This window comes from Balaenoptera borealis, assembly GCF_965194805.1.
Source record: "Balaenoptera borealis genome assembly, chromosome: 7".
Lineage (NCBI taxonomy): Eukaryota > Metazoa > Chordata > Mammalia > Artiodactyla > Balaenopteridae > Balaenoptera > Balaenoptera borealis.
This window is the reverse complement of record NC_138864.1, coordinates 74449326-74474890: the sequence shown is the minus strand read 5'-3', so window position 1 is coordinate 74474890 and position 25565 is coordinate 74449326. Positions and strand designations below refer to the sequence as shown.

General features: G+C 39.4%; 1 protein-coding gene across 2 annotated transcripts in view; it reads right to left on the bottom strand.

Moving 5' to 3' along the window:
- Positions 1-25565, bottom strand: part of LOC309631734 (uncharacterized protein) — a 492832-nt gene that overhangs the window by 195494 nt on the left and 271773 nt on the right. Inside the window, exon 6 of one of the 2 annotated variants that reach the window (XM_082398597.1) lies at positions 19111-19371. The exons of the other annotated variant lie outside the window; for it this stretch is intronic. The gene's annotated coding sequence lies outside the window, so the exon portion shown is untranslated. The remainder of the gene's footprint in view (positions 1-19110; positions 19372-25565) is intronic. 2 annotated transcript variants of the gene reach the window in all.

Genomic DNA, 25565 nt, shown 5'->3' with positions numbered 1-25565 from the left:
GTCTCTTGCTCCCTCATAGGTCTCCTCTAGGTTTGCTACCCTCCATGTGGTGAATGAGGGAACAGGATGTGGTAATTCAAGTAGAAAGCTGAGACTGGCAGGCCACGGGTTTGTTCTTTCTTCAGTCACGTAATAAAGATAGCCTGACTCTGAATGGAATGCCTAAAACCTAACCATAAATGCCGGAGGATTCTGGGAAAAGGTGAAATTCGGGAAGTCAGGGATTCTGTTTGAATGTTGGTCTATCAGCTTGGATAATAATTTCCCATCCTCTGAGACAAGAGAGGTAAAGTAGGTAACTCTCATTGAACTGGGTCGGTGAGATTTGGGTAGGAGAGGTAGGGTAACAAAAAATCAAGCATAAAAATGAGACTAGAATTATGACTCAGTTTTTCGGCACTGTCGTAAGTGTCACTAAGGAGCAGCATGATCTACAACATGCTCACCCCCGAGTACTGCTTAAACAAAGAGTTGCTTAGTTCTCCTCCTATCCCCACCCAGAAGAGAGGATCCAAGGCTGAAGGTTCCAGGGCTTCCTGTTGGGGGAAAGAAATGAGTCAGAGGCTGAGTGGGAGGACTCTGTCCCTTCTGCTTCCACTCCTCGTAGCCAGAGCTGCTCTGTTAACCCCCTCTGTCCATCTTCAAGGAGGTCACAATTAGCAGGAAGTAGCCAGTGCCTAATTATTCAGCTCCCCTCTCCCGTGGGTGTGTGCCCCACATCCTTGCTGTACCTGAATCAGTTAATCCATGAGTCCATAAATTAACACTGGATAATGTCTAATCGATTGGATAAGATATTTGTTGGATGATCAGGCATCTAGTTTTGAAACATGGTAGAATTTTAGATCATACGCGAATGTGACACTCAGCTCATAGAGAAACTGTGATAATCCTCAGAGAGTTCTGATTCCTTAAAAGGAAAACACCACATAAATCAGAAGGCTAGCTCTCCTCCTGGCTCCTTGGAATAACAAATTCTCTTTCAAGCCGAGGTGAAGAGACATATCCTCTCCAAGTGATATTAGCCAGCAGAGCGTTGACAATTGCCAACCTCCTTTCCCAATCTTCCCATATCACAGGCTAGGGAATGGGTTAATTTTCTACACTCTGGACTTGGACTGTCGATTCCTAGTCTTGTTTCTTTGTTAAAATTACAGGGGAAAAAAACACTACCTGTAGTGAAAGCAGAATCACAGTGCTAAAAAGGACTTTTGGAGGTCAATAAATTCAACACTCTGCTTTTCTGCAGGATGGTGCCCCTTGCCCCCAGTTGAGAGCTCCTGGGATTTTGAGGCAGTGTAGGATGAATACAGGATATCTATGACTCTAGTACACAGTCAAAAACTCAGCCCAGCAGTGAACGCACAACACTTTCTGTATTCCTACTGTGCCTTGCGTAAAGACTTTTCACTTCATACATCATTCACAACTTGCTACAGGGATTTCACAAAGCCAGTACATACCGTTTACACAAAGAAAAGCAGAAGAAGAACAGGTCTGGGAAAGGAAAAAGCAACAACAATAATCAAAGGTGTGTCTGCCAAGTGTAGCATTATCAACAGGGAAATTAAGAAGGCACGATGTAGTTGGGAATGTTAGTTAAACAAATGGAGTTTCTCACTCTGTTCACACATTTGAAGAAGTCTAGAGAATTCCAAATATGGTTAGTCAGTTTCATTTTTTTACTGGGCTCTAGTACCATGAGGAGCAAGGCAGAAGACGATGGAAATTGGAAGCTACTTCTCCCCTCGAGAGATCTGGTAAACAGATGCTGAGTTAGTCCCAACCATCTGGCTCACAAAATCTCAGGGTCCCAGAGGAAGGTGCCACCTGGAGGTGCTGGAGACACTGTCAGGGCTGGGTGTGCTGCCCCCAATGACTGAAGGGAGAGGCCCCAAAGCACACAAAAGGAAGGGATACCTTCACTTGAGTTCTTGAACGTCTCAAGCCGGATTTTCTTCCACAGATAGGTGAAAGGATAGCATATTTCTAGCTAATTCTTGACGGATTTTTCTTTTTCCACAAGATGATTCCTTATGAGCATCATGAGTATTTTCTGAGTAATTAGCACTTCTACTAAACAGTAATTGGGATTCCTCCCCTCCCTCCAATTCTGTATTATATGTTATATTCTGCTTGGGCTTCATAGTAGCTTGACAAGCAGATTTGCATGGAATAAATTGAGCCATAGTAAATTAGTCAGAAGAATTAATCAGAGACAGAGTTATTAGTTTCCAAGGAGTGAATTAATTTAGGAAAACCACTGAAAAGTTCATTTTCATTGTTTTTTCCTCTTGAAAAAAAAAAATGTTGATTCTTGAAGCTTGCTGAAAAAGATCTGAAACTGTAAGCCTGTGCTTTGATATTAGCCACTAATAGCTCATTCCATTCTTCTCTCCACTCACACTCACCCCATGTCCTTTCCCCTAAGCCTTCATGAAGAAATGAGGGGCAGGTTGTTTTGCATGTCTTGGTACTAGACCTAGGAGCCCACCAAGTCCATATCCACTGAGCTATAGACAGACCTCTGGGTGACCATTCAAGCTACTAAAATCCAGGTGCTGAACATACAGGGTCCCAGGACATGTCACCCACCTGCCCTGTCCTTAGCCTGGCAGGCCCAGAAGTCCTTCCCACACCAAACTGCTCAGGCACACAGAGAGCCTAGGTAATTATACATGACCGCCATTTACTTACCAAGTCCTGCCTTTTTCTTCACTCTTTGGTTTCCTGATCCCTATTTTGTCAATCTTTTCCCTGGTTTCCCACATCTTTCCTGACCCTGGGTTTGGGGGCATCTATTATGATTCCTCTTTTTGGATTACTAGAAGATAATCCAGAGGTTCCCCTACCCCAACTCCGAGGGGAGTGAGCTTGACTCAATTCCCTGACTTTGGAATACCCACAGTTCTGAGAGAGCTCCCTCCATCAGACCAGACCTGTGGGATCCTGTTGGCTCTGATCCCATTTAGTCAGAAAGGGAGTTGGGGTTTTCTGCACTCAACAGCTAGGGGAATAGAGTGGAAACCTCTCAGAGAACTCTGAATTCAGCTTCCCTTCCTCACATAAGAGGTCAGTCCTGCAAGAGCAAATGGAGGCCTAGAAGATCGTTGGGGGGAGAATCAAACTCACTGTTTCATTCGTTTACTCAGTCATTCATTAATTCAATAAACATTTGTTAAGTTTCCACTATGTGCCAAGCATTGTGCTGGACGTTAAGATGCTGTTAGGTCCCCCATGTTTGTGTTGCTCAAGAGGATGTGGCTAACACCTATCCCATATTAACAGGCTCGGAATAAAACCACTGCACAGTGTTGCAATTTTATTTGGCCAACCAACAATCAAAGTGCATGATTGTTGCCATGACCCAGATGCCAACAATGCATTGCTCAAAATGTCACAATGACAGACTGCTTATAAAAAATGTAATGTGTAAACCTTGGTCAGAATGTGTGGTGTCAGGACAATGTCCAAGTCCATTATCTCTCCCTGTGGTTGCTTCTAATGATTATTCTGGGATCTGCTTGCTTCATGAGACATCACTGTAAGAGCCCAAGGGCTGACTCGTCCCTTTATCATCATTCAGCTTGCGGATTCTAATATTCACTATGTGTTTGACTGGCTTATCTGCCTCTTGCCTGGAAACTCAGTTGAGAGGAAATCCAAGATCACAAGATGATGGAACAGATATTTAAATCTCTTAGTACAAGTGGCTGGCTTTGTTTTCCTTTGTTTTATAAAAAAGAAAAGCAAGGCATAGCGGCAACTGGGTAGTGTAGTCTGTAATAGGACCCACATGTTTGGGCTCTGAGCTGAGTTTCCCTAAGAAGAAACAGAGGCATCACAGTAAGGAATAAAAATCCATGACAAGAGGAGAGTAATAGAGTGTGCTCACATAAAAATGCGTTTTGAGTATGTCTGCCTGGTAGCTTGGAAAGGTGACAAATAGTGTAAGGCTTCGAAATGAATAGAATTCTAATGATTTCACCGTGGAAATGCTACAATTGCTTACTTTCAATGGTACTGCAGGTAGACACCAACTTAAGGGCACTTGTTCATAAACGCAATGTAGATTGCACAGTTTGGCAACTGAAGAGAGAAATCCTTTAGATAAAAAAAATTTATAGGGTTTTTAACGGGTAGCTTCACTCGATCAGCCATTATTCCCTCAGAAGTCTTTAATAACTCTGTGGTATCTTTAATGAAAAGCTTTCCTTAACAAAGATATCGTTACTTTAAAAAGACAATGTTTTTATACTAGCCTGAAAGATAAAGAAAAGCTATTGAAAATCAACTGAAGAACCATGGGCATGTTGCCTTCCTGTGATTGCTAAAGATTTGGAAGAATTTCTGCCTAAACTGCTAAATTTGTAAAGATTTTCATAATAGTTTTTGGATTCAGACCAGCTTCTGTTCAAAGCACTGAAACAGCCTAAAGGGGGTATGCAGTACAAGGACATGATTAGGACAGTAGTTTTTTAACTTGAGAGCAGAGAATCACTGACTACATATTCCTTCACATATATCACTGGGGGAAACACTGGATCTTTGCTAGGTGAGCAGATAGCTGCCCAACTTCCTGGGATATGAGGTGAGAGAAACACCACCAAAACCCAGCAGTGTTACACTAGTGGTCTCATCAGTGCTCCCGATCTAGACTAACAGGAGCAGGGGTTTGTAATGTGGGCCATGTTCTACCGTTTGACTTAAGAGGAACACAAGCATTGCTAGTGGGAACGTAAATTGGTTCATCCACTCTGGAAATGAGCTTGGCAGTATCTATTAATATGATGCTGAATATACCTTATTACCCAGACATTCCAGGCCTAGGTAAATATCCAACAAAAATGCATACATATTTCACATGTACAAAAATTTTCATAGCAGCACTATTTGAAATAGCCTCAAACTGGAGACTACTCAAATGCCTATCAACTGTAAAATGGACAAATTGTGGTAAATCCACAAAAGAAAATACTACACAGGGCTTCCCTGGTGGCACAGTGGTTAAGAATCCGCTTGCCAATGCAGGGGACACGGGATCGAGCCCTGGTCCAGGAAGATCCCACATGTCACGGAGCAACTAAACCTGTGCGCCACAACTACTGAGCCTGCACTCTAGAGCCCACGAGCCACAACTACTGAGCCTGTGAGCCACAACTACTGAAGCCCGTGCGCCTCGAGCCCGGGCTCTGCAACAAGAGAAGCCACCGCAATGAGAAGCCCACGCACCGCAACGAAGAGTAGCCCCCGCTCGCCGCAACTAGAGAAAGACTGCACACAGCAACGAAGACCCAACACAGCCAAAAATAAATAAGTAAAATAAATTAATTTAAAAAAAAAAAGAAAAGAAAATACTACACAGCAGTTATTACTGCAACTACTTACAACAATATAAATATTAAATGCAAGAAGTCAGGTACAAAATAAGTCCATTTTTAAGGTTCTAAACAGGACAAGTTATTTTATGATATTAGAAGTCAAGATAGTAGTTACTCTTAGGAGGTGTAAGTGACAAAAGGAAGGTTTCCGTTTTTGATCTAGGTATTGATTAAAGGGGTGATGGAGTTTTTGAAAATTTACTGAGCATTTTTCTACATGTACATGTCTTAGTCTGTTCAGGCTACTGTAACAAAAATACCATAGATTAGGTGGCTTATAAACAACAAACACTTATTTCTCAGTCTGGAGACAGTGAAGTCCAAGATCAAGGCACCAGCAGATAAGTGTCTGGTGAGAGCCTTTCTGTTTCGTAACAGCCATTTTCCACTGTGTCCTTGCATGGAAGAAGGGACAAGGGAAATTTCTGGGGTCCCTTTTATAGGGTCACTAATCCCATTCATAAGAGCTCTGCCCTCATGACCTAATCACCTCCCAAAGGTCCCACCTGCAAATACCATCACACTGGGAATTGGGTTTCAACATACGAATTTGGAAAGAACACAAATATTCAGTATGTTTTTCTTCAATGAACTCCCTCCCAAAAGATTGATGCAATAAAAAACAAAAACTTTCCTACATAGCAGAAATAATAAATATGTAATAGAAGAAAAGATCCCATTACAATATCATAAAAAGTACAAAACACCTATACCTAAGACCATACCTATAAGAAATTTTCAAGACATATTTGGAAACAAGAATTTTTGAGTAAATAAACAAATGTATATACAATGTTCATAGGTAAGAAAACTCCCTGCAGTTCAATAGCTCAGTCATGCCTGCAGAAACTTGGCTGCATCTGTGAACCACCCTTCTGTGGTCCACCCCATTATGGGAGAGCAATGCCAGCTCTGGAGAGCAGAGTGCGTCAGATTCAGACTACAGAAGAATCTCACATTCAGCAGAGTTGGAGGCAGAACTGGTAAAATATAGGTATCACCTGACATTCTACTTGATAATATAGAAAAAGAAAGTGAAATTCTCTCATCAGTGTCTGTGTCTTAATGTGTATAATTTCTACCTCATTATGCTTTTAAAAAATATTTATTTATTTATTTGGTTGTGCTGGGTCTTAGTTGTGGCAGGTGGGCTCCTTAGTTGCAGCTCGCTGGCTCCCTTAGTTGTGGCATGCACGCTCCCCATTTGCAGCACGCTAACTCTTAGTTGTGGCACGCATGTGGGATGCAGTTCCCCAACCAGGGATTGAACCTGGGCCCCCTGCATTGGGAGCCCAGAGTCCTATCCACTGTGCCACCAGGGAAGTCCCCCTCATTATGTTTTTAAAAACAATCAAAATGCGGTATTGTCCAAGAGAAAATGGCTCTAATTTTAGCAGAAACTAAGACAAATGTCATGCCCTACTAGATAGCAAGACAGTCATAAAACTTTAGTGGTTAAAACAGTGTGGAATCATAACAGGAATAAACAGATCAATGACAAACAATGAGTTAAGAAACAAATCCACATAAATGTAGAGATTGCATTTAACATGTCTTGGTGGACCATTCATTTATTTTATCATCAATTTAACTATATTTACTAAGATAGGCACAAATTATAAGGTGTCAGGCATACTATTTCTATTCTTGCTTTATCCCCAATATGGTTGGAATAATGGGTTCAGCTGCAAGAGAAATATGCTGACTGCCACATTGCCTTATTTAATCTAATGTTCACTCAGGTGTCAATAAAATACCTATATTTTTCTCTTCTCTCTATATTTTTTAATTTATTTGTTCTATGTATAAAAAATTACATTTAGCTAATATTATATATGATTCCTAAGAAAGATAATAGAAGTTAACCTTGTTAACACTATACTCCCACCAAATTCACAAAAATTGAAAGCCTGACAATAGCAAATATAGGTGATGATATGAGGCAGTGACAACTCTCACACACACTCCCTGTGGGAGTGTAAATTGATACAATTACTTTGAAATTATCTAGTTACATTAAATATATGCATAACCTGTGACCCAGCAATCCCATCCTTAAGTATGTACTTTTTTATACTGGTGTGCCAGGAAATGTATACAAGCATGCCCATAGCAACATTATTTCCAAAATGCAGAACTACCTACATTCCTACCAACAGCAGAGGGATAAATGAATAGCAGTATAGCATATAAAGGAAAATCATGCAGCAGTGAAAATAAATGAATCTCAGCCACACACAGCTGCATCATATCAAGTGACAGAAGCCAGACAAAAAAGAACACATACACTATGAATCCATTTATATAAAATTAAAAACAGGCATTATTACACTGCAGTGTTTAGAGGTATATAATCAGATGGCAAAAGTATTAAGAAAAGTGAAGGGTTGATGACCATAAATGTCAGGTAAGTGCTAACCTTTGAAGGAAGGAAGAGGATTTGGACTGGGGAGGAACCCATGGGAGCCTCTGGGGTACTGGCAATGGTTGGTCTCTTGACCTGGTTCATGGTTACACAGGTGACACTTATTAAACACATCTTTAGATTTTATCACTTTTCCACGTGTGTTATATTTCATTATTCTTTAAATATTTAAAAAATAAGTCAAACATTTTAGGTACTTTTTCTTGGTAGGCCAAGGACATCTGCCTCTGGACCACGACTTTCCTCACCCTGTGGTTTGGCTTCCCCCGAGGCCCAGAACGCCTCATGATTCACGCTCACTGCATGCAGCACGCTGTGTTAAGAAATAAATAACTCGTGGTCCTGAGATACCCCGAATTTCACATGAAGCTGAGCTAGCTCAGCAGTCAATATTTTAGAAATCTGGATTTATTTCTCCTCATAGGATATACCATGAGTCTGTAATTGACTTTTTTTAAACTAAACTTTTAAAATGAATCCAGGCTGTTTAAAGTATATTTTTGATCTAGTGAAATACTGAGTGCTGTCAATTAGATATTCTGAATGTCATCTGTTTGTTATCATTTGTTATCATTTAGTAATGTGATATGCCTTGTATATCCACTTTGGGGGCTTTTTTTATTCCTTTATTCACCATTATTGCAAAATCTATCAAATGTGAGCAAAAGCAAAGGCAACTTGAATGACCCAAAACTGAGATTTGAGCTGCCAAAACAAGCAGTAAAACAGTTTTTACTAGCTCTAGTGATTGTCAAAAAGATATAGTTATAAACTTTATTTCAAGTAAGTTTCTGAAAGATCTGGAAATGTGATTATCGGAATGTAGATTGTACAGAACTTTATGTCCCCTGATTATTCACAGATGCAAATTATCATGCGATTGGAAGCATACTAAGATATTGCAAACATGTTCTGAGGTTAGTAATATGCTGCCTTTGTTACTTTAGGGTCAGTCTCCTCATTCTTTCCAAAGCAAGAGTCTTACTGTTTGTATTCTTTCATAGATGGGGAATGATCGGGTAAGAATAAAACACACCAGAACTGTTAATCACACTTCCTACAAAAGAATGGAATTTTTGTAGGGAGACAGGTAAAAAGGAGTCACTTTTTTCTTTTGGAATTGTTTGATTTTGATTAAAAGAATATTTCATAATTGTATTGCACCTCATATTTAAATTTCATATTAAAATCAAGATAAATGAAATTGATCAGCTATCCCCACTGCATCTTCTTTGCATGGCTGGCTCCATTTTATTCTTCACATATCATTTAAAAAATCATCTCCCTTTCTCTCTCTGAAGTAGGTTCTTCCTATTTTTCTCCCTCATAGTACCCTTTCCTTCCACTTTGTAGAATTTATAACATTTTAATCACATGTTTATTTGATTGTTTATTTTGTCATCTCTGTGCCCCATGGACTCAAGTGTCCAACAGGGTACCACAGTGTCTGTTTTATTCACCATACAATAGCCTGTGCCTAGCACACTGCCAGTCATGTAGTCACTCAACTATTTGGTGAATGGATGAATGAATGAATGAATGAATGAAAAAATTATCAGATTGACACTACCAGATGAAAACTACCATCTTATTTTCTTGCACAAACTATGAAGTTGGAATCCCAGGTATGAATTCATTCTTGCATTATTTTGCTAGACACTTGCTTATAGTACTAAAGGGAGCTCAGCACTGGGAATCAGCATCATGGACTCCATCTGGCTGTCGAATAAACCCACTGTGTTAAAGCAGGTTTCACCTTAGGTCAGAGATGCATTTCTCCTCTCCTAACTCCATCATCTTACACACTAACACTCACGTCCTCCTTCCTCCCCACAAAAGCAACATAATGAAGATAAATAGGCATTTTACAGACAGGTAATCTCATGATAACAGATCCCTGTTATTTACACCAGCAAAGCCATTTCCACGGTGTCAGGGCTTGCCTGCGCCCACCAGGGTCGGATTCTGCCAGTCCGTGATCTGTAAAGGTGTAGGGTTCATTAGGGCTCTGAGAACAGCTGTCCAGGACTGCTGGAGATCAGATTACAGGATCTCATTAACTCGCTCTCCTTGCCTGCTTCAAGCCTTTTGTCAGAACCAAGACCTATTATTTCAACATGTCTGGTATCAAGAGGGCCAGAGGCTGAGAGTTTAGTTTTATCTACTTCTGGTCAGTATCATTTTAAAGTGCATGCTAAGTAAAAGCAATACCAATCATGTTCATTGCAAATGTTGCTATAAAATATAGAATTGTTTCATATCACCATGCAACTAGTTCTTGTTTAAAACTTCCTCGTTACCTAGTTAAAAATGACACAGTTTAAATCATGGTTAATTTTACAATAATCTGTTAAATATGGAGAAATTAATAAACTCCTAGGACTTTTTATAGTTTTATGTTGCTTTAATTTTTTTAAAGTTTGGTTTGTTAACTTATCTGAGGAATGAAAACAGCATGAGCATTATTCAAGACATGTGTGTTTACTTGGGGTTCATTCAGCACAACAGGCTTAGCTCAGAGAGTGGGCCAGCATACTGGTCTTCTGCAAGAATCTGCTGTGGACAAGTGAGGATGATTGGAGAATGTTCCAAGATAAGGGGAAAATATGTGTCCAGGCCTTGAGTTAGACAGAATATGGAGGGATCAAGAAATAAAAAGATGCCCTATGCTGAAGGATAAAGTACAGAGAGAGTAGTGAAGGCAGAAGAGGAGCAAGGTAGGTAGAGGCCAGATTATGCATGGCTTTATAGAGTGTGTTAAGGACACTGCTCTTTAACCCAAAAGTGAAGGAAGGGACTTTGAATAGTTTTAACTGCACATGAAAGTAGGAAGGTAGGAATGTGGTCAGAATTGTTTTTTGAAAAGACACACAGACTGGATGAGGAGGAATTAGTAAAAGTGGGGCTGGGATGCTATTGCGGTGATCCATGGTGAGAAATCATGGTAGTTTGGATTGGGCTGTTGACTATATAAAGGAGAATGGAAACGAAAGGATTTAGGACACTTTTAAGACATAGAAGTCTTTATTATCTTGTTAATGAATTGGTCATGTGATGCGAGGAAAGAGGAAGGGTCAAGAATGATTTTTACATAGCTTTTCAGCAACAGGATGAATGGTCATGCCATTCACTGAGAGAGATCACACTGGAGAAAAACACATGTGAAAGGAAAGAATGAATTCAGGCTTACAGATAATGAGTTTGAGGTCCTTATATCCAAGAGAAGATGCTGCATAAGCAGTTAGAATTCGGTCTAGGGCTCAAAGGAGAGGTATGTCATCAGCACCGGTAACTCAGGTCATGGGAATGGATGAGGTGGCCTGGCAACAGAATGTAAAGTGAAAAAAGAGGGCCTGAAACTGAGCTCTAACAAGCTCCAACATTCAGTGGTCGGAGGAGGAGAACTGGCAAAGAGGCTGAATAAGAGCAGCCAGAGAGGTAGAAGCAAAACATGAAGAGTGGGGAAGGGGGAGGGGGAGGCCAAGGGGAGAGGGGGTTTTAAGATGCAGCAATCAGTGGTGGAGGGGTGGAGGTTAATGCTGCTGAGTATCAAACAAGATGAGAACTGGAAATTGTCTGCTGGATTTAGCAATGTGATGGTCACAGGTAACTCTAGAGAGAGCCATTTTGTTAGATGGCTCTTTGTTAGATAGATGGAACAAAGGCCAAAATGAAATGTGTCTTTAGAGGAGTTATGGAATGTGAAGAAATGGAGAAAGTGGATATAGAGTTTTGACAAGTTTCATTGTGAAGAGAAAAGGGAGGGCTAGCAGATAAAAGGGAAAGCAACATTAAATGGGGCTTCTTTTCTTATTATTAAATAGGAGAGACTGGAGGGTATTTAATATTTAAATATTGATGGGAATAGGCCAGTTGAGAGGGAGGGATTGAACAAACAGGAACGAAGAGGGTTCACTGGTTATATGTCTAAGGATGCACGCTGCTGCCGGTATCACCCTGCACTAATTGCAGACTCCCCCTATACCTTTCTTCTGGGCTATGGGTAGATACTACAGAAAAGAGTCCCTCTATCTGCCGAGCACTGCCTCCAAGTTCAGCCTCCTGAACCAGCAACCTTCACTTTGGCCAAGCCGTTTGCTAATCCTTCAAACTTTAGTGGGCTCTTGCTCTCTGAGATCAGTCCAGTCCAGCCCTCCAAATTTACCTCTCCTTTGCTCCAGGACCATAGCTACAACCAGTGCCTTAGCCATGGATCTTGGGACCTCATCCTAGGTCAGAGCCCCAGGCTCTTCACTTGCCCAGGATGGCAAGTGAAAGGAATAAACACTAGACTCACAAAATATCAGTACTGTCCAATAGTTGAAAATATTTGCCCTGTATCATAGGAAGGGCCTATGACCAGCCTCTTACTCCATCTTAAAGAACACCCAACTTCAAGAACAACCTACAGTTGTAAGCCAATTGTTGTGCATTGTTGAGATTCCATCCCAAGCCAGGGCCCTCCCTATGTATGCTTCATGGATTTTCCTCTTAGTCCTCCCTCTAACTAGGTTTCCATTAAATTCAATATGGCCATCACTCCCCACAAAATCTAGTCCCATCTGTTTTACGTTTCTTTCTAGACTTTTTAATGTCCTAACTTACTTCTTTGGCAAAAATATTGAAAGCTGAAAGTTGTAGATAAAGATTTGTGTTCAGGAAACAAGCTGTCAGCACAGATGTATGGCATAATTTTTAGCAAAAGTTCAGTATTACCTTAATGTGTATTCAGGGAAAAATCTATAAATATAATGTTCACTCTAAATAGGATCATAAAACAATAGAATATTTTCATAGCTTCTTACCCAGACATTGGTTTGAGGCAGTATTACACTCTATTATGTCTGATTCTTCTGTGATTACTATAATGAAGAGAAGGAAGAGGGAAGGGATGGAGGGAGGGAGGGAGGGAGGGAAGGAAGGAAGGAAGGAGGAAGGGAGGAAGGGAGAAAGAGTGAAGAATTCTGCTTTAGTTTTCCCCCTAACAAATTAATAAGCACATGGGCACCTGGTTTAAAAGTCCAGAGTCCTGTGATATTTCTTTTGGTTTCCCCTCTGCTCACCTCATGCTAAGAGGCAGCACAACACAGTGATAAGATCATGGGCAGATAGATAGATCTGGGTTCAAATACCAGCTCCATCTATGTTCACCTTCCATGAGATCTTGGGCAATTCTCTAATTCTTTGAGCCCCAGTTTCTTCTTGAAATGTTTAATAATATGAACCATGCTGGGTCACTGTGAGGATTACAAAAGATTAAGTGTGCAAAGTAAATTACATATCAACAAATGGCAACTATTATTGCAAAATGGACGAGACCTAACACATGCATACTGGTCTATTTCCTTCATGAGAGAGGAATCTAACTGGAGTAAGACCCACTAATTGCAGATATAACCATTCACAATAAATGAAGTCATTCACACTCAAGTTGTGACTCTCATAATGGAGGGGGCCCAATGCTCCTTAGTATGATGATGTCAGCATTACGGTTTCCCATGAAATATGCTTTCTTCATATGAAACTAGACTGTGAGGTCTTTGGGGGGGGCGCTGGAGGGGTGCGGTGAGTGAAAATGAATGCTTGCTTTGATGAATATGCTTTGATAAGCTTTGATGAATATGCTTGCTTCTTAGGGCCAGAGGAAATCAGCCACAATTCTCACTGGTAGGGAAAATGAATCAGACAGGTACTTTCTGTCTCTTCAACACATAAACCCAGAGCATAAATCCGCTCTGGAGTCTGCAAAGCCTGAGAAGCTTCAGTTCATAACACTGGAAAGAGCATAAGGGAGGAAACTCCAGGGAGGAGCAATAGAGATTCCTGAAGAGTGGGTGTGGATACTGGACTGGGGGTCTAGAAGAAGGAGCTATAGGACGACAGGAGAGGAAATTGGGGAGAGAAAAAGAGGGTTGGAAAAGGGGGATAATCCATGTGGAAAACATCTTCAGTCTGAAGGTCTGAGTCTGTTAGCACCCTCCACATCCTTCGGTGGTAGGAGGGAAATAGAAAATCTGGTGTTCCCAGGTGATAATTCTCAGTGAGACCTTCCTGACATTTTCTTTTTTGCTTTTTTTTTTTTCTGCAACATCTTTTTTTTTTGGATGGAATATCTTTTTTTTTTTTTTAACAGTTTATTGGAGTATAATTGCTTTACAATGGTGTGTTGGTTTCTGCTTTATAACAAAGTGAATCACCTATACATATATATATATAACCCCATATCTCCTCGTCGTTGCATCTCCCTCCCACCCTCCTTATCCCAACCCTCCAGGTGGACACAAAGCACTGAGCTGATCTCCCGGTGCTATGCAGCTGCTTTCCACCAGCCATCCATTCTACATTTGGTAGTGTATGTATGTCCATGCCACTCTCTCACCTCATCCCAGCCCACCCCCCCCCTCCCTGTGTCCTCAAGTCCACTCTCCACGACTGTGTCTTTATTCCTGTCCTGCCCTTAGGTTCTTCAGAACCTTTTTTTTTTTTTTTTTTAGATTCCATATATATGTGTTAGCATACGGTATTTGTTTTTCTCTTTCTGACTTACTTCACTCTGTATGACAGTCTCTAAGTCCATCCACCTCACTACAAATAACTCAATTTCGTCTCTTTTTATGGCTGAGTAATATTCCATTGTATATATGTGTCACATCTTCTTTATCCATTCATCTGTCGATGGACACTTAGGTTGCTTCCATGTCCTGGCTATTGTAAATAGTGTTGCAATGAACATTGTGGTACATGACCCTTTTTGAATTATGGTTTTCTCAGCGTATATGCCCAGTAGTGGGATTGCTGGGTAGTATGGTAGTTCTATTTTTAGTTTTTTAAGGAACCTCCATATTGTTCTCCATAATGGCTGTATCAATTTACATTCCCACCAACAGTGCAAGAGGGTTCACTTTTCTCCACACCCTCTCCAGCATTTATTGTTTATAGACCTTTTTATGATGGCCATTCTGACTGGTGTGAGGGGATACCTCATTGTAGTTTTGATTTGCATTTCTCTAATGATTAGTGATGTTGAGCATCCTTTCATGTGTTTGTTGGCAATCTGTATATCTTCTTTGGAGAAATGTCTATTTAGGTCTTCTGCCCATTTTTGGATTGGGTTGTTTGTTTTTTTGATATTGAGCTGCATGAGCTGTTTGTATATTTTGGAGATGAATCCTTTGTCAGTTGCTTCATTTGCAAATATTTTCTCCCATTCTGACGGTTGTCTTTTCGTCTTGTCTGTGGTTTCCTTTGCTGTGCAAAAGCTTTTAAGTTTCATTAGGTCCCATTTGTTTATTTTTGTTTTTATTTCCCTTTCTCTAGGAGGTGGGTCAAAAAGGATCCTGCTGTAATTTATGTCATAGAGTGTTCTGCCTAACTTTTCCTCTAAGAGTTTTACAGTGCCTGGACTTACTTTTAGGTCTTTAATCCATTTTTAGTTTATTTTTGTGTATGGTGTTAGGAAGTGTTCTAATTTCATTCTTTTACATGTAGCTGTCCAGTTTTCCCAGCATCACTTATTGAAGAGGCTGTCTTTTCTCCGTTGTATATTCTTGCCTCCTTTATCAAAGATAAGGTGACCATATGTGCGTGGGTTTATCTCTGGGCTTTCTATCCTGTTCCATTGATCTATATTTCTGTTTTTGTGCCAGTACCATATTGTCTTGATTTCTGTAGCTTTGTAGTATACTATGAAGTCAGGGAGCCTGATTCCTCCAGCTCTGTTTTTCTTTCTCAAGATTGCTTTGGCTATTCTGGGTCTCTTGTGTTTCCACACAAATTGTGAAATTTTTTGTTCAGAGACTGGGACAGTCTGAGCCTTCGTGTGGCCAAGTCAGGAGCAGCTGGTCAACGGTCCCAAAGTGATAACATGTCAAATTCCAAGAACGCTTTCTGCAGCACCCGAGCAGTAGTCCCAAGCAGCTGCTCTGCTCAGCTGCAGCACTCTGACCAGGGAACTCGGTGGGACCCTCAAACGAGGATTTCTGCCTGCCCTAGAGCCTGACTTGCCCACCCAGGCAAGGAGCTGAGGAGAGCGTCTCCCAGCCCCATCTCACCAGAGGAGCGGACCTTCCTGACATTTTGTAAAAGGAATGTGTGTACTTCCTTTGAATGCTGGCCTTTGAGTTTCATCTGGGGAAGACTAGCCAGGAGAGGAGTGCATGGGACAGGAAGGGTATTATCTCCCAAGCACCTTGTAGGGCATTCTCTGGCCACCCCACCAAACACCCACATTCCCACACACCATTAATCACCACAGAGGGACCATGAGCCAGCTGTGGCTGAGACTACTCACCAGGTAAGAAGGAATTTCCTCCCTCAATCCACTATGAGAGAGAAAAAGATGGGGCTCTATCATTCCAGGATTATACGTTAGTTCTTCCTTGATGTGATTAGAGAATCTTTCTGTCCAACATCATAGCTATGTTGTTTGGCATGACTTCTTCCTCCCACCCACCTTCACTGCCAACTCCTAGCAGCCTTGCTTCTCCTTTAGTCCCAAACCTTGCAAAGCCTTCTCATTTCCACACAGGATTCCTACTTTCTCCAGGTATCATTAACCAGGCATCTAATCTGTACTTAATTACATTTCAACTAAACATACACATACCTAATACATATCTATTTCCTCTCATCCTTCCATTGGAAAGAGATTTTGAAGTCAGTAATGATTCGTGGTGTGTGTGTGTGTATGTTTGTGTGTTGTTAATTATATACTATCCCTATAGAAATAGAGTCCAGAGTAGCAAGGAATAAGCTGTAGCAGTTGTTATTGAGAAAGTGTGAGGTGGGGGTGGAGAGAGAAGAGATTTTTAGGAAGCTAATGTGTTGATGCAGAGGCCTTGAAGTGATGGATGGGTAAAGAGAAATTTTAAGTTATTTTGCTGTGTGATACACCCTTTAAACCCCATGCCACTCATCAAGAATGCCTTCAGAAGTCATCTACATAACTCTTCTAAGCCTCCTAGAATTGTATTTGGGTTTTTATTCAGTTGTGATAGCACAATTAGACCACAAAGGGATTCTTCCATATTTGTGTTAAAATTAGGTATAGGCCAGGATAGCTGGGTTGGAGGTCAAAATAATTCCAAGCAAAAGCCCAGAAAAGAGTGATTAAAGAGGCTTGGAACCATCAGATGGCCATGCCACATGTAGGTTAAAGATCCTGACTACTAAATGGGGGAAAGCATGGGTCCTAGCAGCCCTTCTGGAGCTATAGCTTGCTATAAATCCCTCAAATTTTTATCACCAATCCTAGATTTATTTTAATAATCCATCGTCTGGATCAGAGCTTCACCAGGACTGATCCTAAATCATAATCAGGAGTGTGAGGCCAACATTTTCAGCTTTTTTTCAGACATTCCACTTGGTGGCCTTTCTCAGACTCGGCATGTGCTGAACCGAATGCAGCATCTTCACCTTTCCAAATTCCCTGTAGTTACCCAGGAAACCAGGAAAGAAACATGGATTCCTCCTCTCCCTCAGTTTCTACATCCAGTTGGACAATCTGTTCCGTTGTTTCTAACTTCCTAAGTCTCACTATATTTTGTCCTTTTCTCTTGAGTGTATTTCCCCTGTTTCAGATTCTCATCACTAGCTTCCCACCTAGTCTCTCAGCTGTAACCTCCTTCATCTCTATTTCACCATCTACACTGTCAGCAGACTGATCTTTCTAAAACAACTTGATGGCCCCTCTTTGTCCACAGGATCCAGTATAAACCTGTCAGCAAGTTTCCTAACTTACTTTATTTATGGTATACACTGACTTCCCCTCTGGCCTCACGTCCCACCACCTCATAATCCATGTTCTTTCACATTTCCGAGCTGTGACTTCTACCCGGAATATACTGTGCTCACCTTGTCTGCCTGCAAAATTTGGCTCAAATGTTAGTTTCTCTGAATCCTTCCTTGATTCCTCTCAACTAAAGTCATTTTCTTTCTTCTCAATAACCCCACAGCATTTTGACTGTGAGGAAGTACAGGATAAGGACTGTGTCTTATTTTTCTTTGGGTCCTGGTACCTGAAATAGTACCAACCACATAGAAGTTTGTCACTATTCATTGGGTGATTCAATTTAATGCTATATCTGAGATAACATGAACTTGTTTCTACATGATAATCAATAAGTTATTAAGATAATTAAAAACTAAACAAAGTGCAAGCTAGGAATAGAAAGATGCTTTCTTATTCTGACTAAAAAACAAAAACAACCAAAAACCTATAACTTATACTTAATGGTGAAATATTGGATGCTTTCCCCCTGAGATCAAGCATAGGGCAAGGATGTATATTATCACCATTTCTCTTAAACATTTTAGTGGAGGATTAATCAGGGAAATAGGGAAAGAAAAAGAAATAATAATATATGTAAAGTACATTAATCTATATGTTAGAGGTTAGTATCCTTTACACACAAATACATATGTATATATAGACAATAAAGTTCTCTTCACATATTAACTTCATTATTCTTTTGAACTGGGCTTGTATCTATAGTTTAAGGTCCAGCCAGGCATTTCAATCCCTTTTTCCAAGACTGCTCAATATAGCCTCCAGTACTATAGGATATGGTACAGTGCCAGAAACAGGGAAGCTGGGTTGATTCCCCATGGAGAGAGCTTATTCAGCCTGTGACTGGTAAAAAAATCTGCTTTTTTTTCTTCATGTAATTTCTTTCAAAGACAAGTGACTTTTTCCATTCTTTCAATTGAGATATAATGTACATACCATAAAGTGCACCCTTTTACAGTGTACAATACAATCAATTTAAATATATCCATAAGGTTGTGAAACCATCATCACTGTCTAATCCCAAAACGTTTTATCACCACAAAAAGAAACACTGTACCCATTAGCAGTCATCTCGTCCTCCACTCACTCATCCAGCCCCTGGAAAGCACTGAACTATTTTCTGTATCTATGAATTTGCCTATTCTAAACATCTCAAATAAATGAAATCATACAATCTGTGGCCTTTTGCGAAAGACAACCGATTTTAAAGGAAAATCAGTAACATTGTCAAGTGGAATTTATAACAGATATAGAAGTATTGAATAAAAGGAATGACAATGATAGCATAAAGATCTAGGGTGCGGGTATGTGGCAGGCAGAATGCAGCCCCACAAATCTCTGAGCCCTGTGAATATATTATATTACATGGCAAATGGAATTAAGGTAGATAATTGAAACAGGGAGATCATCCCGTATTATTTGAATGGACTCACTCTAATCATGTAAACTCTTGAAAGTGGAAGAGTGAAGCAGAAGAGTGGGTTGGAGAGATGTGATGGGAAAAGGACGCTACTCACCACAGGTTTCTGGCTTTGAAGATAGAGGAGGATGGCTACAAGCCAAGGAATGTCATGGCCTCCAGAAACAGAACGGTATTCCGTTTACAGCCATAAAGAAAATGAGAATCTTGATCCTACAACCTCAAGTAGCTGAATCTGCCAACAATCCGAATGAGTGGGAAATGGATTCTCCCTCAGAGCCTTCAGAAAGGAACAGAGGTGTGCCACCACTTTGGTTTTAGTCTAGTGAGATCCATGTCAGAATTCTGGCTTCCAGAACTAGAAGATAATAAATTTACATTGTGTTAGCCTCTAAATACGTGGTAATTTGTTATGGCAGCAATAGAAAACTCATACCAAATGTTGATGAGAACATTCAGCAATTGGAAGTCTCAAAGATTCTGGTGGGATTGTAAAATGGTACAACCACTTTAGAAAACAGTGTGACAATTTCTTATACAGTTAAATATAAACTTACCATGTGACTCAGCAAATCTTAGGCATTTACCCAGAAAAGAAACTATATGTCCACAGAAAGACTTTTACATAAATGTTCATAGCAATTTTATTCATAATAACCCCAAACTGAATACAACTTAAATATCCATCAACAGATAAATGGGTATGTATACATTTTGCTATACTCATACAATGGAATATTATGTAACAATTAAAAAGGAAGAACTACTGATACAAGCAACAACAGGGATGAATCTCAAAAACATTTAGCTGAGCAAAAGAAGACAAAAAAAAGAATACATACTGGGTTTGTTTTTTCCCCCTCCATTTCTTTGAAGCTATAGAATAAGCAGAACTAATCTGTAGTAATAGAAATTAGATTATTTACTGTATGTAAATTATATTTCTGAACTCCCATATTCATTTCTGTGAAGTAATGGGGTAGACCAAATCAGAGGTTCTCAACCCTGGCTGCACAGTAGAATCACTTGGGAAGCTTTTAAAAAGTACCGATGTTCAAAAAAAAAAAAAAACCAAAAAGTACTGATGTTCAGGTTACATGCCCAAAGATTGTCATTTTAATTGTCCCTGGTGTTGGGTGTAAGCACTGTCATTTTCTTCAGAAACTTTTTAACTAATTCTAATATGTATTGTTTTCACAATCAGAGCTTTGGAAAGTTATTGAAGGAAAAGTCTGCAGTTTTATCTCCATGGAAGTTGGCCTCTGGTCTCTAAGAATAGCATCATTGATAATTGGACCATGGCTTAGAAATTATGAAAATGTTGGAAGAGTTGCCTAGAAAGATATAAGTGACAGAGAGTTTGCCAAAATATTAGATGGAAGTCATCTTCTATGAAGAATAAATAGTCAATAGCCAGTCCCAGCTTTCTTCACCATTATCCCAGACTAAATGGATGTAAAAGATATATTATCCGATTTATAGAAACCATCTTCCGAGAAAAAATAATTAGAATATACTTGAATTTTTTAAACTTTGAATTCATTTTGAATTTGTACTAGTTCAAATTTCCATTTTTATATAATAGACCTAACTGGCTAGGAAGCTGGCTGTTTCTTTCTTGATGGCTTATCCAAGAGGCAATTTACTTCCATATCTAGGCTCTTAAAATGATTGAGTCACCTATAGAAGAACCTTGTCTGCTAGTTCTCAGTGAATCACCGGAAAGACTCATGAGTTTAATGTTTTGAGGCGAGTCAAAATTGCAATCCAATTTGGTAATTCAAAAAATGATTATTTTTTGTGGATTATCCAGACGCCCTCTCCCTTATTTCTTTGGTTGTTTGACCACCATTTGTCTATTTCTCCATTGGAAGAGAGGCTTGGACACTTGAGGTCATAATTAAACAAATCTGTTCATTTGGAAAATAGCTCCATTTGTGGGAAGAAGTAGAAACTGTTTCTTAAACAGTTGTTTTAGAATTGTTCTAAAATCATTTATGACAAACTCTCCACATCTTGACGCTATTGATGTGAGTGGTGTGTGTGGGGGGGGGGTGTGGAAAGGGGAGGGGAGAGAGATGGCTATGATAAACAGTAGATTCTTTCCATAATTCAAACCTGAAACATAGGACTAATTCTATTTTTAAAAGCGTTATTTGCCAAAATAGCTTTTTTATTATTATTTAACCTGCTACCTCTTAGTCATGGAGTAGCTATGAGCACAAGTCAATGTCATTCTTTTAAAAATTATCCCAGTGGGGGCCATAGGGGCCTTATGAAAGAAAACCCACACTTGTACAATAACATACGGTCTAACAAATTCACAATTGAGTGACTTCTCTTGCAGCTGTGGTTCAAATTATAGGCATTTCAGATGCTTAATGGTGACTTTAATTTACTGGGAGGAAGTGTATGCTGAGCATCTGGAAAGACATGATTTTACTTTAATCATTTTGATTTAGGTGACAGTAATTACAAGTATCATCATGGTCTATGGAGAAAACATTGGTTTTACTGTTACTTGCCAGGACTTGTTTCTAGCCTCCACCAGGGTATTTTTTTTCTTGGACCAAGAGGGGTTAAATCACCCTCCTGAAAGTTCCTTTGCTATTTAAGTGCATGGCATGAGCATGGATTCATAATAATGGAACAAACTGGTGAATTTGTTTAGCCAAACTGATAACATGTTAAAAGGTTAAGAGTAGTGGTATTTAAGGTAACTTTAAAAAGCAGCATTCATCTGCCCCAGCAATTTTATAGCTAAATAGGTGTAGCAACTTGAAAGATCTAAGAATAACAAACTGTTTCTCTCTCTGACTATGCCAGTAGTTTTGTGAAAAGCCCCACTAGGTATCCTGCCAAGAAGGCATTAAGTGTGGAATGGGGCATATGCCTTGCTCTCAGTTCTTCAGTCAATCTATTTCCTGTTTTAAAGGCATAGAATAGAACGGTTAGAATAATCATTTAACTCTAAATCCAAAGAAGAGATTTAAACTCAAGATCAAAATATCTCGGCCAACCAGAGGCTTTTCAAACTACAGAGAAGATCCAGGAGATATGAGTAAACATACTTCAATATGGAGAAGTATGCATGTCACACGGTAGGTACTCAGTAAGTATTTATTGAATGAACAAATGAGATTCCCAACCAATCAGAACTTTATTAGAAACTGTTTGTCTAACAGTTCTAGAATTTAAACATATAATATCTTACAAATATGAGCAAGTCAATGGTCTCAAAAATAGGTAGAATCCCCCAAAGACACTTCTCTATTGAAAAGATCCAGCTTTGGTGCTAGTTCTGCCAGTGTTACTTTACACCTCCAGGCTCTCTGAGTCCATATTTTTTATCTGTAGTATGAAGACCGTAACATATTTTCTTTCTACATCACCAGGTTGTGGTGAAGATCAAAGGACCAAATAGCAATGCTTCATAAACTGAAGGATGTTTAAAAATGCAGTGTTTTCTATATTATCCTGTTTATGTTTTTCCATAAAAGATGCTCCCTTTGCCTCTGTTCCCCTCCCACATACATATTGATAAAGGTAATTGAGATCCAGTCATTGCATTTCTTCTGGACCTTACAAATGACAATGCTTTCGGTCATGGGATCATTTAGAAAGGCTGTACTTAGTTATTTCAGAAATGATCAGGCCCAGTTCTGTTCAGGTGGATTTGTTCTCTCTTGGGTTATCTGCTTTGAAGCAATTTCTCTCCTTATTTGCAAGGGGAGATAGCAGAAATTAAAGGACACCAACATTATATTTTCTTAGAGTTAAAAAGGGCACGAGAGACCTCAGCCTGGACCCTGCTGTTACCTAAGCAAATAGGGAAAAGTTCCTTGGTTATGAGAGACCACACCTGCAAATAGCAAAACTGGACATTCCTCGGGTCCCTGTCCAACGCTGTTTTCATTACCCTGATGTAATTAGTTTGACTAATAAAAATGCTTGTGGCTTAGAAGGGTTAAAGGCCTTAGTTAAAATGGGGATGATCATTTCTCCCTGTCCTTCCTATCCTCTTCTTTGCCTTGGCATTTGAGAAGCAGCATTAGTTGAGAAGTCCCAGAGCCTATAGTGAAGACATTTAAAGCTGGGAACCATTATGCAACTTCTTGGTTCTGTCCTTCAGATTCATTCTTGTAGAATCCATAAAACACAGATTTTATGAAGAAAAACTCAATATTAGATGCTTTTAATGTCTTGACTTAAAAAAAAATTTAACAACTTTAATATACTCAAATTAGAGTACATTCTGGATTGATAAATTATGGAATACTTAAGGGGATTTATGTTATAGGAATTTGAGCTACATATTCCTCAGATAAAGGCATCATGGTGGCAGTCTCTCAATATAAATTCTTCCCTAACCAATTAGTTTACCAATCATGCTCACTCCATTCACTTTGCCAGTGTGTGGTTTAGAAAAGGAATGTGACTTGATCCTAGCCAATGATCTATGAGGGAAGGTCTGCTAAGAGGAGCTGGGGTTTCCAGGAAAGACTTCCTTACTCCTAAAAAAATTCACGCGGAAGATGTGGTGTCTTTATGCCCTGTGGACAGAGTTATGTCTGGATGCGATGACGCTCAGAGATGCTGCAGCCATCCTGACGTCCACCTTGGGAATGAACCCAAACTGGAAGCATTGCAGAGCTAGGGGAGATGTCAGAGTGGAGATAAAGCCCTGAGAAACTGTGTCTCTGGGAAATAATAAATTATTTAAACCACTTTAATAGAGTTTTCCTGTTAACCTGTAGCTGAAAGCATCTTAATTGATAATTTGGGTGACAGAAACTCTAACTTTATAATTGATAACCCATGCTTACACTCTCACCTCTCTGAAAATGTTTCAAAACATGTAGCTTGTTGATATATGGCCAGTCCCTGTAAACTTCTCTGGAAGGAACTGTGGATCTCAGAGGAAAGAAAAAATAATTTTTATAAAAGCTCATCTTGAATAATCGACCCTGCTTGCTTCAGGTGGGTTGGATAAAGGATAAAATTAACCAGATGGAAGTGGGGGTAGATCAATCAACAAGTCTACTGAGTGCCCAGCATCCTACCAGGAATTTAATCAAGAGTAGGTAAATTATTTGTATTATTTTCATGAGAAAGACTGTTTGTACTCAATTATCTGTTTCTAAAGGAAGTATTCTTAATTCCCAGCCTGATAGCTCTTATGCTGTTAGTACTTGGTGCAGAGAATGTGCTTGATGAATTTGTGTTGACTTTTCTCTGCTAGCCAACATGAAGGCAGCCAGCCCATGCCAAAATCAGCACTAAAACTATTTCTCATGAGTAACAGCAATAATATTCTTTTCCTTTATAGAACATTTAATCCACGAATCTTAAGCCTATGTAAACATTTGCTTAACAATATACTCAAAATCTCAGTATTTAGTTAATGGGGAAATTCAACTAGATGCAAGAACGTGGAAATAAAAATAGAACCCAGAACCTTGACTCATAATGGTCTTTCAATACTATTGTCCCTGCCTAACCATTCAAGGAAAATCAAAAATTACAGAGGTTTCAGCAAGATAAACAACTAAGCTTTTCCAACCCCAGCTGATGATTCACTATTTCTCTTTTCTTGCTTTTTAAGATTATGTTTAATTTTTTTCATTTTTATTACATTTTATTTTACACAGTGGGAGCTCGGAATGCCAAAGGATGGGGAAATTGAGCTGATTATGACTATCTCAATATCTTGGGTCTGCAAAAAAATTTGGCAATATTTGAGGAATGAGGTTTCTTTGGATATTTACAGAGCTTCCTGTTGGACTAAAGTACTGTCAAAACCTTTCTCTTGGTTCTTAAATAATTCTTTTTCTAAATTGAAAGGGCAGAAAAAGTCATGTAATCAAATTTTGGAGGACTAAAACATGATGATGCATTAAATTTCCAATAGTCTGAGGCTCAGCAGATTATGAAGAGAGGTTTGAATTCCACTATTTGGGATTTAGGATAAGTCAGCAGAAGCTAGGTAGAAATTTAAGAAAATTCATAGTGAAACTAAGATTTCATGACATTATATTTAATAGACAACAAACTCTCTTTGAATACAAATGAACATTAATAAGCTGATTATAAATTAATCATTTCCTAATAAAAGTAGACCCACCAGGGTCTCAACTTGACAACATTTTGATTAATTCATTGTTGGCTGATTGATGATTATTCTGTCTTGAATCACAAAGGCTTTGAACTGAAGTATCTTCTTAGAAAATAATAGTATTACATTTAAAAAAGTAATTTTATTTAACTCATTCCATTTGTGTATCCCTTCATTTAGGTCTGTGTTGGCCAGGGGTCTGATCCTGTCCAGCACACAACTAGTCAGTTCTCAGAAAGCAGCTTGACAGTGAAGATTCTACTAAAATATCCCCACATTTCCCTGAAGCTGAGTTCACAAGGGGAGTATAGAGAAAGATGCAGATTTTCCTTTAGTTTACGTTTTGAGCCTCCCATCAATAACTCTCAATCATCCTTGCCAGGGACCTACACTGAAGTTGTGATGTCATAAGCTGCATAAAAAGATATATTAAAGCT